This window comes from Solanum tuberosum, unplaced genomic scaffold (assembly GCF_000226075.1).
Source record: "Solanum tuberosum cultivar DM 1-3 516 R44 unplaced genomic scaffold, SolTub_3.0 scf00793, whole genome shotgun sequence".
Lineage (NCBI taxonomy): Eukaryota > Viridiplantae > Streptophyta > Magnoliopsida > Solanales > Solanaceae > Solanum > Solanum tuberosum.
In genome coordinates this window covers 75,083-96,312 of record NW_006239703.1, presented here as the reverse complement: position 1 = coordinate 96,312, position 21,230 = coordinate 75,083, and the positions used below count along the sequence as shown (strand labels likewise).

The following is a 21,230-nucleotide window of genomic DNA, read 5'->3' as shown; positions in this document are numbered from 1 at the left end:
ATAAATAATAGAAATTAATGAAGGGAATAGTAATTGACACATTTTTTAATAGTAATTATAAATAGAAATATAGTGAAAATTATAACATTAAAAAAATAAAAAATAATAATAAAGATCATTGTCCAAAGAGAGGTGTCAAAATATTTTTTAATATTTTAGCTTTATATAATATATATATAGATACATATAAATTTTTCATTCTTCTTGGAGAATGAAAGGTTGGAGTTAAATATTTAGGACCTTTAAATTTACAATAAAGAATAGAAATAAGTAGAATAATAAAATTTTGAGACATTTAAGTTTTTACAATATATAATAGAAACAAATGGAGAGAGTAATAATTGACACTTTTTTTAATAATAATAATAAATTAAAATATAGTGAAATTTATCAAAAAATAAGAAAAAAATAAATAGGATATTTGTCTTTTTTTTTAAAACGAAAGTATTGCATATAATGCTTTTAGTTTCTTTAGTTTTTCATTAGAATTATACAAATACTCAAGCTTGTTGTCAATTTTTTAATTCATTGCTTGGATAACGTTTTTTTTCTTTTTGTAAGTTATCAAATTTCTGCTCTTTAAAATGCTTCTAATCTTAGTGTCATATTTAGGAATGCACTTCGGCATACAAATAAACAGTAACATCGAGTTCATAATGTTCATTTTAGAATGTTGCAAAAAAATATCATAATAAAAATTTGGAAGAACTAACCTAATGAATTATGTATGTACAACTATAGTCATATAAAAGAAAAAGAAAAACAAATCTTTATATTTTAAGTTCTTCAATAAAGTACATAAATGAAATATAGAGAATAGGAAAGAAAAACTTAAAAGATAAAATTACTATAATAATAATTTTATTATAAGACTCTACATTATCTTTTTCCAAAATTCACAATTTAATCTACCTTTGTATCTTCCTCAACTTTCTTCTTCACCCTACAAGCACAAATAGTATATTATGAAATTATTAGTTACTCCATGATTTTATTTGAATTGAGTTTATTCAATTTAGTTTCAAAGATTAGTTAAATTGACTAAACAAAATAAATAACATCACATAAATTATTAAAGTAAAAAATATAATTTAAAAAATTAAAAGAAGCATTTTTACCCATAGATTCTTTACGACTTTGTTGAAAGCAACCATATGATGTGATGATTAGCATTTCTTCCTCACCCTAATATATGATATGGTGATGGAGAAGTGAAAGAATAACTTTGAATGGAATTTTTCTTGCTACAAAATATGAATTTATATAGAAAAAGAGGAGGAATACCATAAGATGTCATAAACTAATCAATTTAATTTTGGGGGTTATGAAAATTAAAAAAGAAAAGAAAAGAGTTATGAATATTATTAAGATTATAAGTTGAAGAGGTGTGAGTTATTGGTAGTTATTTTTTATTTTATTAAAGATATTAAATATATATTATAGTGGTAGGTGAAAAGTTGAGTAATTGAATGTGAAGACTTTTTGAGATATTAAAATAAAATACTTAAATAATGAAGAAAAAATGGTAAAAAAAAGAAGTGAAAAAAAGACAAATATAAATGGAGGCCATAGAGAGGTGCCACATCACCTTCTCTATGTTTCTCCTTTATATATTTATATATAGATAGAAGATAAAATAAAATTAAATGCATGATTTTAATAATTATAGAATAAAATCATATATATATATATATATATATATAAAGCTGAATATAGAGAAGGTGATGTGGCACTTCTCTATGGCCAACATTCCTATTTATTTTTTTCTCATTTTTTTTCATTTTTTTAATCCATAATATTGTACTAATTAAATAGTTTAAGAGAAACCTAACAAAAGAAATGCTTACTAACGGTAATGTTAATGCCTAACAGTTGTAGCAGCGCGGATACTTTAATTAATAACGGGCGGATACTTAAATTATTAAGTTGTTGTTATCAATTATTAAATTAATAGCAGTGTGAATACTTAATAACGGGCGGATACATAATATAGCAGCACGGATACTTAAATTAACGGGTGGATGCATAATATAGCAGCGCGGATACTTTAATTAATAACGGGCGGATACTTAAATTATTAAGTTGTTGTTATCAATTATTAAATTAATAGCAGTGTGAATACTTAATAACGGGCGGATACATAATATAGCAGCACGGATACTTAAATTAACGGGTGGATGCATAATATAGCAGCGCGGATACTTTAATTAATAACGGGCGGATACTTAAACTAATAAAGTATCCGGTTAAGTTGAATTGGGGGAAAATAAGGGATTTTTGTATTTTAATAAAAGAGTAGGGAAATATTGAGAATAGGTAAAGAAGTGTTGTGTATACAGCAAGCCCACATAATAATAATTTCCAATAAAGCCCAAGTAATTGCTTCACCCAGGTATCCAGACCTTTGGCTTTTCAATTTCTCCAATTTTAATGTGCATTACCATGTCAAAATAAGGATATAAAAAGACAAAAGCTTTACCTCACCACAACAATTCTTACTGCTATATTAGTGTGGATTATATTAAGTTGGGCTTATTTGTATGTGTCATCTTCCTAGCATATCTAAATATATTCATTTCTATATGACAAAATTTGTCTGTGAATAGATTACACTTTTGAATCCCATGTATGAGTGTTTTTTACTTACGTTTGCTAAATTTTTCAGATTATGGCATCTGCATCAAGAAGCGTGTAGTGTTAAATATAATCTTTATAAGGTCATTATATTTACCCTTTAAATTGAAAAATAATATTTTTCTGCTTCTATTTATTTTATTGTGCTCTTTTTTTTTATTAGATAATTTGGAATTTGAAAACTGCTTATTATATTCAATTATTTAAAAGTAGAGACACAATCTAACTTATATATCTTTGTTTGATGCAGAAGGATTTAGCTTTTTACTCCAACTACTATCTTCTATTAGTAAAGTAATGGAATTTTGAACTTTCCTAAAAGAGGAGTTGAAGTTCTAATTTTAATTAATGGAAACGTAAGTGGACTATTGATGTAAAAACAAAAATATTGATTTTGAGAAAATCTTAAATTTGTGTTGTGTTACTAATTAAGAAATCAAAAAAACTTTTCTTTTTTAGGTATGTAGTAGCTATTTACCCAATTGTTTTTCTTATTAATCTCACTAACCTTTTGAAATAATTAATGTGTATAATATTTATACCTCTTCATATTCTATAATATATTTTATGTGCTATTTTAATATTTTGTTTTATTTTCTTATATTGAAACTATATAATATTATCTTTTGATTACTTATATTTACTATTAAGAAGTTGCAAAAAAAGAAGTAAGAACATATATTTGACAATTTTTTTAAAGAAAAGGAACGGGTAGAAGAAAGAAGTGAAAAAGGGTGAGGAAAAAATAAAGATAAAAAGTATTTAAAAAATGTACATGTAATTAGATTTATTAAAGATATACAAAGAAACATCATAATTTTTGGAAATATATACAGAAAGAATTAATTTTTTCTTGAATTGTTATTTTTTTTGGTTACTATTTTTTAAACAAAAATAAAAGTATACGAAAATCAAGTACTTTAAAAGATTTAAAACTCCTAAGTGGTGAAAATTTATATAGGAATGTATGAACCTAAATTAAATGTGAATAATTAAAACTTGAAATATTTGAATTTGAAAATTAAAAAGAATTTTGAAAATTAAATGTACTTTCTCCATAAGTTATTTAGGTTGAGAATTTTATTTTTTTCGATGATAATTATAATAATTTGAAATTATTAGAATCATGAATGTTTTATGGAAATATCGGACCTTCTTTTAATGAAATTTTAATGAGTTGTCGATAATGAAATTTTGTATATGATTATTATGGGTTATCAAAACAAGGTTATTAACTATTTCTTTATGCGTATGAATTTTGATTAATAAATTGTGAATACTTTATATATGTTATAAAATATTTGTATTATAGTAAATGTCTATTACGTGGAGTCAGATATGGTTAGGAATCCTATTTGGGGATCAAGTTAGATTTTCCCTATAAATAGAGGGGTCCTCTTGAATGTAATATCATACCTCAAGAGAAATAATAAGTCTTCTACTTTCTTCTTCTTATTCTATAGTTTCATAAAAATATATTCCATTTAGTTTTTTTTTTTACTTATTTTAAATAATAATAAATTTCTTTCATAAATGACATTGTGTTTGAATTGATGTTAATTAGGAGAGAGCATAATGCTTTATTAAAAGCTTTGGTATACTAATTTCAAATTTTTAACTTTTTTAAAAATATTACACCATTATTATATCATTTAAAAAAATTTGATTTCTCTTGGTGTCAATTTAATGTTAAGATTTTTTTCCTTAATTAATTTGTTTAGCAGGGAACAAGTCTCTACTCTAAGTAATATAATATACCGTGCTTCGCGCGGTTTAGTTTACTAATTTTAAATATCCAAGAAATAATTAAATAGAAATATTTTTAAAATTAAAAATCACACAACCTTTTCAGTTTCAAAAGGAAGTTACACACGTTCTTATATGTTTCAGATCCTATACTTTTGAAACCGTATTTCCAAAAAATATAAAATCGCATTTCTAAAATTCATTTGTTTACATCTACTTAAATTTTAAATTATTGTTAATTGCTTTTCAATTATATATATATATATNNNTTTTCAATTATATATATATATATATATATATATATACACACACACACTTCTAACCAAAAATATTACTACCAAATAATCAACAAAAAATTGACATTTTTAGGACAAACCTCCGAAAGATTTGTATTTTAAAAATAAAAGTTTTTATTTTTTTAAAAAAGCAAATGCAATTGTTTTTCCATTTTAAACTTAAAAAAAAAAAAACGGAGTTTAAGTTGAGAAAAAATTTATAAATAAATAAATTATGTATAGTTTATTAGTTTAGAGTTAATGCAGCTATTTTAAATTTGAATTAAGATGTAAACATTTTCAACTATTTAATTATTATAATTAAAAAATAAACACTTAAATATATGTGTTTTTAAAAAATGATTAGCTACAAATATATATTACCAAATTCACAAGAAATGATCTATCCATCTTAATTGAGCTCACCAAAAGTATAATCATTGGAAGAAGATTAAATTTGATGAGAACAATAAAAAAAAAAAACTGTGTAGGAAGAATTAATCCTGTTTTTTTTTTTTTTTTTAAATAAAAATAAAAAGAATAGAAAAAAGTCATATTAACTATGGTAACTTTCTAATTGAGTATTGCAATTCAGTAATTCATACGGTTACTGTGTGTTACGGATAATGCTTTTCACTTAATTTTTATTTTTTTATGTTTCAGTTATATTATTTAAATTTTGAAATCAATTTATCTAAAGAAAAAATTTAACTGTTAGTAAAGTGTGAACTGGAGAGGAAATATAGGGAAAGTGGGTTTTTTAATAGGAGTTTCTGTTAACTCTTTGTTTTGTTTTTATTGTATTATTTTTTTTGTTAAATTATAATTAACAGTTTTTAGTATATTACTTTTTTGTTAAATTATAATTTATAAATTAAAATTATTTGAATTATGGAATTTTAAATTGGAAGTAGAAAAATCTTAATCAATTTAACTATATTTTAGGAATTCACCACTTTCCTTTAACTTAACTCAAAATTAAAAAGTTAATAATCATAAACATAGACAAGGTGATATGACACATCTCTATGACTTTCATTCCTATTTGTCCTTTTACTCCTTTTTTTTTTTGCCTTTTTTCATTTCTTTTCATTAAATAATTTGTTTATTAATTAAAAAATTCAATCATATTTACTATTCTAATTATATCTAATAGGTTACAACAAAACCTCCATCTATTTACATTCCCTACTTAAATAATATGTCTCCTTAACTCATTTCTAATTATTCTTATGATTTACACAATCTATAAATAACAACTATCTTAAAGGAGAAACATAGACAAGGTGATGTAGCACCTCTCTATGGTCTTCATTCCTATTTATCCTTTTTCTCCTTTTTTTGGCTTTCTTTTTCATTTCTTTTCATTAAATAATTTGTTTGTTAATTAAAAAATTCAATCATATTTACTATTCTAATTATATCTAATAAGTTACAACAAAACCTCTATCTATTTACATTCCCTACTTAAATAATATGTCTCTTCAACTCATTTCTAATTATTCTTATGGTTTACACAATTTATAAATAACAATTATCTATGTTCAATGTTCATTTTCATTTTCTCATTCTTTCTTTTTATTAGTATAGTTTTTTCCTCTTTTTAATTATTTTTTTCTTCATCTTTTTCATCAATCATGTACTTAATAATGTCACCATATGGTCTTCATTTTGATAAAGATCATAGATATATTCTTGAAGATTCATCACATGGATGTTCACATTAGTTTGGTACAAGTTCATCATAATAAAGAAGGAAGCTTAATTATCTCGAAAGATTTCATCAAGAGAGGTAGTCATATTAGTACAAAAGTTTGAATGATTTTCAAATATTTTGAAGATTCATTCATGTATTGTTTTGATTTCAATTAATATTATTCTATTCTTTTTATTTTTATTTTTATTAGATATATAATTTCCTGTTATTAAACAAAAATTAAATTATGAAACTCTACTAATCAACGTATTAGAAAGCTCAATTAACATTATTTACCTATTTAACTTTGCTCTTCTTCTTATTATTTTTATGTGAATGAATGAAGATGAAAAGTTGTACGATTTCATCTTTGTGTATATCTGTTTGCCAAGATCTAATTAATATTTTAATTTCTGTCACACTGGAAAGAGATAATATTACACAAGATACATTTCTCATAGCTATTCATAGTGCTACCCCTAAAAATATATGATATAGTTTATCATATTAAAAAACAGTCACATAATAAATAAATAAATTAATAAGTAAATCATCTTTTTAGTATTTTTAAAACTTTTAATTAATAAACAAATTATTATTGAAAAGATTGAATAAAAAATTTCCCTTTAGTCACATTAATTATATCAAAACTAAAAAATGTTATTTCCTTAACTTCTCTCAATTATTGTAAATGAGAAACATAAAAAAAATATGTAACACGCCGGGAAGTCCCACATTGGGGGTAAAACGCTCCTTTACAAAGGCGACTCCGTACCCAAGGAGGCTCAAACCTGAGACCTCTTGGTTAAGGATGAAGGAGTACTTACCACTCCACCACAGCCCTTGTTGGTAATACTAACAAATTTTTATTAATGGAAAAACATTTACAACAAAAACTCCTCACATACTAATTTATAAGGAGTAACTATCCATAACTCAAATCTTTATAATTTCCACTCTTAATAAATTAATTTTTCATTTTCTCTTCTTTTTTTGACCTCTTCTAATTATAAATTTTAAAATAACAACTTTTTAAAAAAATATTTGAAGTTATTTTCTCTGTATTATTTAATTACAACCAATATATCTATCTATATATAAAGTTAGAATATTAGATATAAACAAGATGACATGGTACCTTTTTAAGACCTCCAATTACATTTATCTTTTTTCTAAACTTTTTAGCATTTTTTTTTTATTTTTCTTCACCAATGTGATATTATTTTTTAAATTTTGAAATCAATTTATCTAAAAAAATAATTTAATTGTTAGTAAAGTGTGAACTGGAGAGGAAATATAGGGAAAGTGGGTTTTTTAACAGGAGTTTTTGTTAACTCTTTGTTTTGTTTTTATTGTATTTTTTTTGTTAAATTATAATTAACTGTTTTTAGTATATTACTTTTTTGTTAAATTTTAATTTATAAATTAAAATTATTTGAAGTGTGGAATTTTAAATTGGAAGTAAAAATATCTTAATCCATTTACCTATATTTTAGGAATTCACTACTTCCCTTTAACGTAACTCAAAATTAAAAAGATAACAATATTTACATAAATTTAAAGCTGATCCCACTAACTTATTTTAAACTAATCCACTAATTTTAAAATAATTAACTGCAACTACATGCAAGTGCTTTTTTTGTTTTATTGAAAAATATAATTTTGTAATATTTTTTTATAAATGTTTATTTTTAAATAAAGAATCTTTTAAGTTGATTTTATTTTTTAATAATAAATACTATTTTTATGGGAAATTATGGTGCATATGGTTTCATTTTCTATTTATTTTAAATAAATTATTAAATATTACAAATATGTAATTTATAATTAAAAGAAAAACTGTCATAATTTTTTTAAAATTTTTCTTTTTTACTTTTCCTGGAAGTGATGATGATTTGAAACTTGACTTATAAAGCTCAACAACATTCTTTTTTCTTGATAATAGCATGTTGATGGTACTTATAATTTATTAACTTTATCTAATTAGTATTAAAAATAATAAATTAATTATTTATATAAAATTAGATTATATTTTTTAATACTATGTTAAGATATACATGTTTACTAAGGAAAAAAAAACATATTTAAAAAATCTAGAAATATCTAAAAATCTATAAAATAAAAGAAGAGAGTTCTAGTAAATTAAAGGAATAGAAGATGGTCCCTTTTTTCATCTCTCAGTTTTTTTTTTTTGCACTAAAAATAATTTATTTTATGTGATATAGTAATTTGATAACTTATTTTTATGTGTTATATATTAATTAATTTACTTATAGTACTTTTTTAAAATTGATCACCAGAATTCATTATTTTGTACATCCTTGTTTTATGCAATTATTGTTACGACCCAAATCGTCGTGATTGACACTCACACTAACCCTCCGGTGGGAGAATCATTAATACTAATCAACTAACCCAAGAACTAGACATTAAAAGATACAGAATCAGGTTTAAATGTCTAAGAAAAGGAAAATAGGGAGTTCCCATAAGCTCCAACAAAAGTCTAACAGCCAAATGCGGAAATAATGCCTAGAACCTGAAAGTCAATGTACCATAACTCCAACAAGAACCATAAGTCTAAATAAGAAGGGGAACAACCCAACACTAACACAAGGAATCTAAAGCACTAGTCTACGTCCGAAGATGTGAACATAAACAAAAGAAGAACTCATGGCAGCCCAGAAGAACTGACTCACCCTTAAATTCGATTGCTCACTGATCTTCTAAACAAGGCCTGTCAGTAGCCGCGTGAAGATTCCCTGTACTCAACAAAGAACGAGCAAGTGCAGTATCCCACAGTGTATTGGTAGGATTACGCGGCTATCCCAATAGATGAAACACATGCAAATAACCACAATATTATAAAACAGGCATATACAGAACATATACAATATTAGTCATCATTTCAGGATCAATGTACAATTCTACATTCTCAATAATACATTTATATGATAAGTCAATTGTCCTCTCATAGAACCCACACACAAACATGTTAGTGTACCGGAACGTGGTACCCGATCCAAGTTAGTGTGCCGGACGTGACACCCGATCCCATATATAAGCCAAAATGTGGCACCGGATCCAAGTTAGTGTGTTGGAACGTAACACCCGATCCATTCAATAAGCCACAATTACACTCATAGTGTACATTCTCATAATCATACAATCAAGTATTGATTCATGGCATAATATCATTCATTCATACTTGTCACACCCTGAGCCTACACCCTGGGTGGGATTGGCACTCGAGAACCATTGCTGGCCCCAAGCGAACCCTTGGCCTGGCTTACTTACTCAGCGGAAGACTTAAAATACAACTTTTATAACTCAAAACTTAGAATGTATAAATGGAAACATTCACTGGCCATAAAGGCAACTCAAGTCTTAATATAAGAAATAACATTGTAAAGACAACTGAACTACTAACTGTCTATGAAGCCTCTAAAACAAGGAGGAATGTCGGGACAAGACACCCGATCATCGTAACAACTCTTGAATAAGTTTGAAATCACCTATACAAATTTTCATTATTTTATTTAAGCTAAATGTATTATTTATTAATAAAATTTACCATGAAAAAATTTATGTTGATGGGCTAATTTATTGTAAATCACCTCTTGTGGTGCTTTGATCCAACTTTCACTCTGTTACATACAAGGCAAGCTAAAAAGTTATCATTCTTAGATAGTACTGTTACTTGTATTAAGAGATTTATAACCAATTAACGTTTCGTCTTTATTTAGTTTAGTAAATAAAAATGTTTTTTTAGTCGCAAAAATTGGACAATGCAAGAAATTATAATTGAAAATTTTGAAATTAAATTCACTGATATTACTATCATAAAAATACACAAATGCATAAGACCCGGACATGACCAAATCATCACAAGCATAACACTGATGCTGAACGTCATGAAACATTTGGAATAACTTAAAACTAAGTAAGAACATATCTGCAATCATCTACGATTAGAGACTTCAAAGGTTTTCCATGTCCCTCGACTAATTTTGAAACTGATATGTCTGTAACACTGATACACCCATTTAAATTCATCGCCATCAAATTAGATTTACAGTTCAAAAGTATACCATAAAGCCTGGCTTGGGTAATCAGGTGACATTCCTCTAACTGAATACTCTAAAGTGAGACTAAAGCTTTGACACAAGCAACCAATCCATAATCTGAAAGCACACGTCTTTTTTGGATGCAAATTAGCTTCAGATTCGGACAACCTTTACATATAACTCGAAGACCCAAATTATTGACTCCATAGTAGGCACTTATTAAAAGAGCCTCCAGCTTTTGTAGACGATGATTATTACCCAAGACCCAGAAACCCCTCTGTTCTACTCTTTGACGATCAACAAGAGATAGATGTGTCAGTGCAGTTCCATAATTTGAGATAATATCTAGAGAGATGTCGTTTATGTTTAGTTCCACGAGTTTTACTCTTGTTAAAACACGACCAATTAAGTAAAAGAGATCCACAATTCCTTGATCCCCAACGAGTGGACAATTTTTTAATCCAACATGCTTAAGGTTCGGGCAATATTCACCCACAATTTTGAGAGACTCATTCCCAATATATGAACAATCATTTATCGACAAAGAGTTAAGATTGAGACAATTCTATGCTATATCTAACAAAGACTTATTAGTAATTCTTGGGCATTGGAAAAGATCAAGATTCTCTAACAGATGACACCCATGAACAATCTCAAATAAGCCTTCATCATCAATAGTAGACACACTTCACGAGGAAAGTTCCCTGAGAGTAGGGCCAATTTTCACTATGTCAAAGCTAAAAATATGACGAATAGAAGGAAAGAATAAAAAGTATACGTGAACAACTTGAATATAGTATAGCTCGGTTGCTTTCGTGAGTAGTAAGCAGTAGATCTCTCCTTATTTTAGGAAAACTGGTGGCCGCGTGTGAACTCATTTAATGAAAAGGGAGGCCTGATTCAACATTGTTTTTTGCTCTGATCTGGTCGAGGTAGCAAAGTCAAAGAATCAAGAACATACCTCTATTTATTAGCCATTGGAAAAGATCAAACATCTCTAACATATGACATGCACCCATGAGCAATCTCAAATAAGTCTTCATCACCAACAAAAACACATTCCACAAGGAAAGTTCTCTAAGAGTACGACCCATTTTTCACCGGGTCAAAACCAAAAATATAATGAATAAAAGGAAAGTGGATAAGAAAGGTAGGTGAACTATTAGACTATAGTATAGGTTCGATGTTTCCGTGGGTAGTAAGCAACAAATCTCCCCTTATTTTGGGAAAGCTGGTGGCCGCGTGTGAATTCTTTCAAGGCAAAGGGCGGCTTGATTCGATATTGTTGTTTACTCTGATTTGGTTGAGGTGGAAACCTCAATGAAACAAGAACATACCCTTATTTATTAGCCATTGGAAAAGATCAAGCCTCTCTAAAAGATGACACCCATGAGAAATCTCAAATAAGCCTTCATCACCAACATAAGACAAAAATATGATGACTAAAAGGGAAGTAGATCAGAAAGATAGGTGATTGACTTGATTATAGTATAGGTCGGATATCTCTGTGAGCAGTAAACAACAAATTTCCTATTATTTTTGGAAATCTAGTAGCCGTATGTGAATTCTTTCAAGGCGAAGGGCGGCCTAATTCGACATTGTTGTTTAGTTTGATTCGGTCGAGGTGGAAACCTCAATGAAATAAGAACATACCTCTATTCATTAGCCATTGGAATAGATCAAGCTTTTTAAACATATGACACCCATGAGCAATCTCAAATAAGCCTTCATCACCAACATTTGGACACATTTCACAAGGAAAGTTCCTTGAGAGTAGGGCTCATTTTTCACTGGGTCAAAGCTAAAAATATGATAAATAGAAGGAAAGCATCAGAAATATACGTGAACGACTTGACTATAGTATAGGTCGGATGTTTTTGTGAGTAGTATGCAACATATCTCCCCTTATTTTTGGAAAGCTGGTGGCCGCGTGTGAATTTTTTTGAGGCAAAGGGCGGCCTGATTTGACATTGTTGTTACCCTGATCTGGTCGAGGTGGAAACCTCAATGAATCAAGAATATACCTTTATTTAGTGGCCATTGGAGAAGATCAAGTTACACTAACAGATGACACCCATGAGCAATCTCAACTAAGCCTTCATCACCAACAAAAACCACATTCCACAAGGAAAGTTCTCTGAGAGTAGGGCCCATTTTTCACCGTGTCAAAGCCAAAAATAAAATGATTAGATGGAAATCATCAGAAATATATGTGAACGACTCGACTATAGTATAGGTCAGATGTCTCGTGAGTAGTAAGCAGAACATCTCCCCATATTTTGGGAAAGCTGGTGGCCGTGTGTGAATTCTTTCAAGGCAAAGGGCTGCCTGATTCAACATTATTGTTTACTTTGATCTAGTCGAGGTGGCAACCTTAATGAATCTATAACATACCTCTATTTATTGGCCATTGGAAAAGATCAAGCTTCTCTAATAGATGACACCATGAGATATCTCAAATATGCCTTCATCACCAACAAAAGACACATTCCATAAGGAAAGTTCTTTGAGAGTAGGGCCCATTTTTCACAGCGTCAAAGCCAAAAATATAATGAATAGATGGAAGGAAAATCAAAAAATTAGGCGAACGACTTGACTATAGTATAGGTTGGATGTTTCTGTGAGCAGTAATCAGCAGATCTCCCCTTCTTTTAGGAAAGCTGGTGGCCGCGTGTGAATTCTTTCAAGGCAAAGGGCGGCTTGATTCGACATTGTTGTGTACTCTGATCTGGTCAAGGTGGCAACCTCAATGAATTAAGAACATACCTCTATTTATTAGCCATTGAAAAAGATCAAGCTTCTCTAACAGATGACACCCATGAGAAATCTTAAATAAGTCTTCATCACCAACAAAAGACACATTCCACAAGGAGAGTTCTCTCAGAGTACGACCCTTTTTCAATGGGTCATAGCAAAAAATATAATGAATAGACGGAAGGCAAATCAGAAAGATAGGCGAACGACTTGACTATAGTATAGGTCAGATGTTTCTGTTCGCAGTAAGCAGCAAATCTCCCTTTATTTTGGGAAAGTTGGTGGCCGCTTGTGAATTCTTTCAAGGTAAAGGGCAACTTGATTCGACATTGTTGTTTTATCTGATTCGGTCGAGGTGGCAAACATAATTAAACAAGAACATACGTCTATTTATTATCCATTGGAAAATACCAAGCTTCTCTAACATATGACACCAAGCCTTCATCACCAATAGTAGACACATTCCACAAGAAAAGTTCCCTGAGAGTAGGGCCCATTTTTCACTGGTTCAAAACTAACAGTATGATGAATAGAAGGAAAGCAGATAAGATACGTGAACAACTTGACTATAGTATAGGTCGGATGTTTTCATGAGCAGTAAGCAACACATCTCCCTTTATTTTGGGAAGGCATAATACATAAATATGCCCTTTAACTTGGCTTCAAATCACATTTATACCCTTCAACTTTGGGTGTGCACAAGTAGACACTTAAACTTGTATAAAGTTGAACAAATAGACACACATGTCCTACATGGCATCCTACATGTCTTTTTTTGTCCTACGTGGTGTCCTACGTGTATTGTGCCATCTAGGACTCGTGCGTTTACTTGTTCTACTTTATACAAGTTGAAGTGTCTACTTGTGCATATCCAAAGTTGGAGAACATAAACGTAAAATGAGGCCAAGTTAAAGGGCACATTTGTGTATTATGCCTTTTGGGAAAGTTGGTGGCCGCGTGTGAATTCATTTAAGGCAAAGGGCAACTTGATTCGTTATTGTTATTTTCTCTAATCAGTTGAGGTGGCAACCTCGAGCAATATCCTTGAGACAAATATCAGTCACACCACGACAAATGTTGTTTTCCTGAATAGATAGCTTTGCTAAACCTCCATGGTTTGCAGTTCCAATGGCAATAGTAGCAAGTCTGACATCTGTGGATTTCCTATTAACAAGAGACCTTGCAAGATATCCATTAGATTTTTAATCTCATCCTTGGGAATGTTTCTTAAAAGTATGAGCCATCGCTTGGAAACACAAGCACAAACACTTGTCTCTTGGCCACTTGGAAGACATCTAAATACTTCAAAGAGGTATTTATCATACAGGATTTCAATGGTAGTATGATTTTTTTGCTGAAAATTTTCAAAAGTGGTAGTGACACAAATCCTCTTTCCATTTCACCAACGTGATAAAAGCAAAGATGATTGTCTTGGACTTAGATATGCAACTTGGAAAAAAGTACCATTTTCTGAAAAAATTGAAGATCAAAAACATCAGACAAAGACCATCCTATATAAGCTATCATTTTGATAGATATTTTCCCTCAACAATAACCCTTTGCGGATAGATATATAAGGAAGAAGCTGACCTTTCTTTCTCACTTGCAAAGAAATACAGTCCTATATCTTCTTTACCCAGAATATGATTGTTGAATAGACTTTCCCAGATATTGCCACGACGATCTAGTTCAAATTTAAGAGTATCAGGCAAAAGGCTTGAGAACTCATACACCTTACGTCTAGCTCTAAAAGAAGGATGAGCCTGAATACAACTATTGAGCATCCCAGGTACAAATTCAAAAGAACCTAAGATGTCAAAACTTCCCTGAAATGCAAAAAGGAAGAGAGTTCAGATAAATTATCATCTGACTAAGCAGTACACATTCTGATTATCATTATGTCATATATTTTTCAGTGCCCTACTCATTATTTTAGAGATATTAATGGCGTCCCTATCGGCTTGGATGTACCCCAACAAAATAGATATATCAACATTATTTTAAAAAAACTATTTAGAGTATGTGCTAGAAAATGAAATTTCTAAAGAATAAAGGTATAATAAGAGGACAAATCAAATCAAGTTATTAATACAAAATATGGTGGTGAACACTTTACCATTAGATAATTGTACTATTTTTTTTGGTCTGTTTAGTGTTTTTGGCAATTTGATGATTCTGAGGTTTCGTATTGCCTATTGATCCTAAAGGCCGTTGCACTTTGCTCTTCTTACGAAAAGATTTGAAATTTGAGCTCTAGGCTTGCTAAAAATCCCTCGAGCAACGGTTGCCATCGATTTGGTTGACACAAATCTTGAGGAGACCGTGTTTATCCACGGAGATTCATAGTTGTTGATGTTTGATGATAGACCAAATGCTTCTTCAACATGTAGATATCTCATTTTCCCAGTCCGTACCTCCTTTTCCAGTTAATACGATGTCCACCAGGAAACTTACTATGTTTCTTTGGTTGCATAGTACTCTGACAAATCTTTTTAGAGGCAGGTAACCTGGGTCCCTCATAATGGACATTTTCTAGTCCACTCGATGAAAATATTATCCATTTTCCAATATCACATTCTTCACAACACCAATCCTCTGGTGCATCAACATAATAGCCCATCATGCAATATCTGAAAGGAAGAGAAGATAGCAGAATATTTTTTAAAACAAGAAGAGGACTATGTATGCATAAAAAATACATGGAGTAATTATGAAAATTAAATGCCACATCATGCAAAAAGATTCAAAAAGGAAAGAAAAACTGATAATATGACTAGCAAGTTTCTTCAAGAGGAACAACCACTTGTGTAAAATGATATATCAACATTTTTTTGAAAAAAAACTATTGAGAGTATTTGCTAGAAAATGAAATTTCTAAAGAATAAAGGTATAAGAAGAGGACAAATCAAATCAAGTTATTAGTACGAAATATTGTGGGGAACACTTAACCTTTAGATAATTGTACTATTTGTTTGCTCTATTAAGTGTTTTTGAAAATTTGAAGATTCTGAGGTTTCGTATACCTGTTGATCCTAAAGGCGGTTGCAATTTGCTCTTCTCACGAAAAGAGTTTGAAATTTGAGCTCTAGGCTTGCCAATAATCCCTCGAGCCACAGTTGCCATGGATTTGGTTGACAAAACTCTTGAGATGACCGTATTTATCCGCGGAGATCCATATTTCTTGATGCTTGATGATAGACCAAGTGCTTCTTCAACATGTAGATATCTCATTTTCCCTGTCCGTACCTCCTTTTCCCAGTTAATATGATGTCCACCAGGAAACTTACTATGTTTCTTTGGTTGCACAGTACTCTGACAAATCTTTTCAGAGGTAGGTAACCTGGGTCCCTCATAATGCACAATTTCTAGTCCACTCGATGAAAACATTATCCCTTTTCCAATATCAAATTCTTCACAACACCAATCCACTGGTGCATCAACATAATATCCCATCATGCAATATCTGCAAGGAAGAGAAAATAGCCGAATATTTTTTAAAACAAGAAGAGGACTATGTATGCTTAAAAGATACGTGGAGTAATTATGAAAATTAAATGCCACATCATGCAAAAATATTCAAAAATGAAAGAAAAAGTAATACTCTAACTATTAATTATCTTCAAGAGGAACAACCCCTTGTGTAAAAAGAAATATCAACATTATTTTTAAAAAAACTATTTAGAGTATATGCTAGAAAATGAAATTTCTAAAGAATAAAGTTATAATAAGAGGACAAATCAATCAAGTTATTAATACAAAAAATGGTGTTGAATACTTAACCTTTAGATAATTGTACTATTTTTTTGCTCTATTATGTGTTTTTGAAAATTTGAAGATTCTGAGGTTTCGTATACCTGTTGATCCTAAAGGCGGTTTCGTATACCTGTTGATCCTATACCTTATCGTGATATAGAAAGCTAATGATACAAAATTTTACCTCACGTTGCCCAAGGACCATCCTATACCTTGCCGTGATATAGGAAACATTTGGAAACATAGTTCCTTTTTCTTGAAAACTCTTTCTAAAAAGAACATATCAAAACCATATTTTAATATGATCATTGATGACTCGGGATATTCATACTGCTTAAACATTGATGGTATATCTAGAGACCATACTGTTTAAACATTGATGACATACTCGATTTGTCATACTAATCATGTTTTAGAAACTCTTTCGCAAAACTCATCTTTTCTCAAAAAGAGATAGTACTCAAACTTCTCAAAAATCTTTTGGAAATATCCGTTTCCTCTCATCCTAAATGTGAAAACATTTATAAACTTCTTTGGGAATACTTAGTTCCCTAATAACTTTTGAGAAAATGAACTGGATTCTTTACTCTTGGCTTAACTCGAAACTTTATACTCTTTTCTTAATTTGAAACTCTATACTTAACTTGGAACTCTATACTCTTTTACTTGACTTGAAACTTGAGTCTTGAAATGAAGTTAAGACGTTCACTAAAGACTCTTGAACAACTTTGAAAAACTTGCTTTGACTTACTTAACTTCTAGGCTTAACTCTTGACTTGGAAACTAACTCTCCTTGAATTGGATTTATGGATTTAAGGTGTTTGATCACATGTTATGGATGAGTTCTTGACGTTTAGACGTACCTTGGAGGGTCGAAAACAACTATAAAACATAGGTACATTACCATGGAACATGTATGAAAAAGTGGGGAAGAAATGGGAAAACTTGGCGCTCTTGGCGCTCTGAGAGGCGCGGAGCGCCAGACCAAAAACTTCAGAAGGGGCCTGCTGGCACTCTGAGAGACGTGCCACGCCAAGGGGGAAACTTTAGAACCCCTGTTGGGGTGCGCTGGCTGGCGCGACGCCCCAGCCTTTTCCCCCAAAATCCGACTCTTCTCCTTCATTTTTCCAACTCTAAACCTCCTTAACTTCAATGGATCCAGCCCCAAACACTTAGAATCATAAACCCCTCAACATACAATAGATTTCAACTCACAAACACAACCGGAAACATGTCCCAAATCAACAAGAACTTCAACACAATCACAACCAACAACTTCAACAAATACAACCAACAACTTCAACAAACATAATCAATCTTTTCTCAAAATTAAACGAGTTTGGCATGTGGGGAAAGAATCAACCCAACACTATGAACTCACATACCTTGTAGGGATCACCCCCGACGATATCCACGACGGAAACTTGCTTGATCTCCTCTTCATCTCCTCTTCTTCTTCTCTTCTTCACTCAAACCCTCATTCTCACTCTTTTAAAATGGGGAAAACTGATCAAAAATCAGTCAAACACTTTAATATAACCAAAAGAATTGATTAGGGTAAAGACCAAAATGCCCTTAAAATTTTCGGACGGATTTCCCTGCCAACTGCCGAACTTCCAAAGGGAATAACTTACTCATACGAACTTGGAATCGAGAAAACTCGGTGGCGTTGGAAAGATCATTCCACGAAATTTGCAACCATAACTAGAACTACACCTAACTCATCCTAATCTAGAAGTTATGACGTCTCAAAGTTGGCCAAAAAAATTCACCTTTTTCCCATACTTAGCCAAATTTCCAGATTTTCAAAATTCTTTCCAAAAATGAAAGTTTCCAATTTTAAGCCCCTTAGTAGTCATTTCACATTGCCGGATGTTACATTTTGTCTGGATTTGAATCATGATGGTTCACAGCTTCACCTACTTCAGTAGTTGTTAAATTTCATTATTTGATGTTCATTACAAGAAATATCTAATTTAAAAAAAAATTAGAGTGATTTATTAGCCGTCATGAGGTAGATGAGAATTTCAACTTACCAATTTGTTTTCTATAGTTAAAACTTTGGAATTTTTTTTTATTATTATTACTACTATATATAAGAAAGGATATAAAAAAAAATTAAGCAATTCCGCGATGCAAGGTGTGCTTAGGGCTAGTTTTATTAATAAAGAGAAAGTATCTCAAAGAAAAAAGTACAAACAAGGGGGGCTAGGCCTTACCTTAATAATCTTAATGAGGTAACAAACCTTTGCTAATTAACAAGCACGAAGAAAATAAGAGCTAGAGAAAACTAGATATTCTATGACCATCGTAGAATTTATAATACACTTTGTGATGATACTACAAATGAGGATGCTTAAGTAATGCAAAATATAAAATCTAAGAATAAAGCTGTGTTATCAACCTCAAACTTCATTTTGTATATGTAAGAATTAAAAGAGATGGATTATCCGTGTTAAGTAACCTGAAGTATTTCCCTGTTGTCTTCTTCATCAAATATGTCCAACAAACTTTATAGTTCATCTCTTCTTTTTGGATTTATTGGATCTTGTTGTTGTTGTTGAAACTATCATATGATTTTGCTTTGTCAGTCGCATTGGTAGGTTTGTTGGAATAAATTCCTAAGTCACCTTACCATCCCAACTATGTTAACTTTCATGTGTCTTCTTTTTGCTTTTGTTGCTTCCACTTCTTTGTTGCCTAGGCGAAAGATCACCATCCTTCGCTACCTTATCAAATAATATGTCTAGCATATCATCCTCATCATCCTCATCAAGCATTTCACTGCCCAAGCACCATCATAAGTTGTAGTTGGACTAAGTCTTGAAACTACAACTTTTGGCTCATGGATATTTTTCCAATACCTTGGTGGTAATGGTCAAGATTTTTTTGGAGTTATCAATTGTCACTGCCATAAATGGATTTTTCCTACTTAAAGGCACAAATATGGGTTCTTAAGGACTTAACTTACTCCTTGCAAGTGAAGAAATATGCTCCTATTCCTTAACTAAATCTGTCCATCTAGAATCACTAGTTTCCTTCACCTAACTCTTGTAATTCCTTTTGGAGATTGACTGTTGTCCATATATTTTCTGTCACACCCCGAGCCTACACCCTGGGCATGGCCGGCACTCGAGAACCATTGCTAGCCCCAAGCTAATCCTTGGCCTGGATTAACTCTTAGCGGAAGACTTATTCATATTAAAATCACTTTAAAAAGTAAACTATAATTCAAATGTCTCAAAAGATAAACTTAGAAATGTTTAAAGAAACAATTCAACTGGCCAAAAGAGGCAACTCAAGTCTCAACATGAATAACTAAAAATGAAAAGACTCATAAACTAGTGTATATCTATCTATGAAGCCTCTAATACTATGAGAGATGTCGTGACAAGACCCCCGATCATCCTAACAACTGAAATAACCGAAAATAAAAAAGGGATCCTCCGGAAGCAATGAGACTCACCAATACTCTGGAACTCAACTAGATCAATGAAGCGTTGGATGATGATCCTGGTTACCTATATCTGCTTCATAAAAGATGCAGGCCAAATGGCATTAGTACATGGAATGTACGAGCATGTGAGGGGAAATCTAAAACATGACATAAGCTTGAACTGGAACTGAAGAAACACTTACCTCGTCTCAACTCAACTCAACTCATTTTAGTATAAAGCAATAGAAATAATGCAGTGTAAAGCAAAGCTTTAAAACAGTAGATAACAACTCAATGTATTAGAAAATACAATATAAACTCTGTTTTTGTGCAAAAATACAAAATAACTATGTTTAGGAGATTCTCTAATCGACAACCATCACTATGAGCTATGCGATGATACAACGTCTAGCCCACGCTGCCAGAACTGTCTTATACTTTGCAGGGGTATAGAACTCCTTAACTAAGTGGATCCAATAGTTTATGCTAAAAAGAAATAAAGGAATCATCTAAAAAGTATGACCCTTTTCTACCCACGTTGGCTACATGATTTATGGGGGTTGTGATTTGTTAGAACTCTCTCCCTTATCGGTACTCAATACTACTCCCAAAATATACTTAGCTCATTATGTTTTAAATAAAATATTTCCTCTTCCTCAACTCTGAGATTATTACTCAAAAGGTTTCTCTAAAAAGAGATAATACTGAAAACTGTTCATGAACTCTTTGGAAATCGGTGTTTCCTCTTTTCTTAAATGTAAAAAGATTTCTCTTGGGAATACTTAGTTCCCATATATCATTTTAAAGAAAATGAACTCAACTCTTACTCTTCCTCAACTCAATGCTCAAGTCCTAAAACAAGTTTAAAATAA

At 30.6% G+C, this 21,230-nt stretch overlaps 1 pseudogene; it reads right to left on the bottom strand.

The window, feature by feature from the left end:
• Nucleotides 1–10,287: 10,287 nt before the first annotated feature.
• LOC107059051 (EIN3-binding F-box protein 1-like) lies at nucleotides 10,288–16,622 on the bottom strand (annotated as a pseudogene).
• Between the last annotated feature and the right edge of the window lie 4,608 nt (nucleotides 16,623–21,230).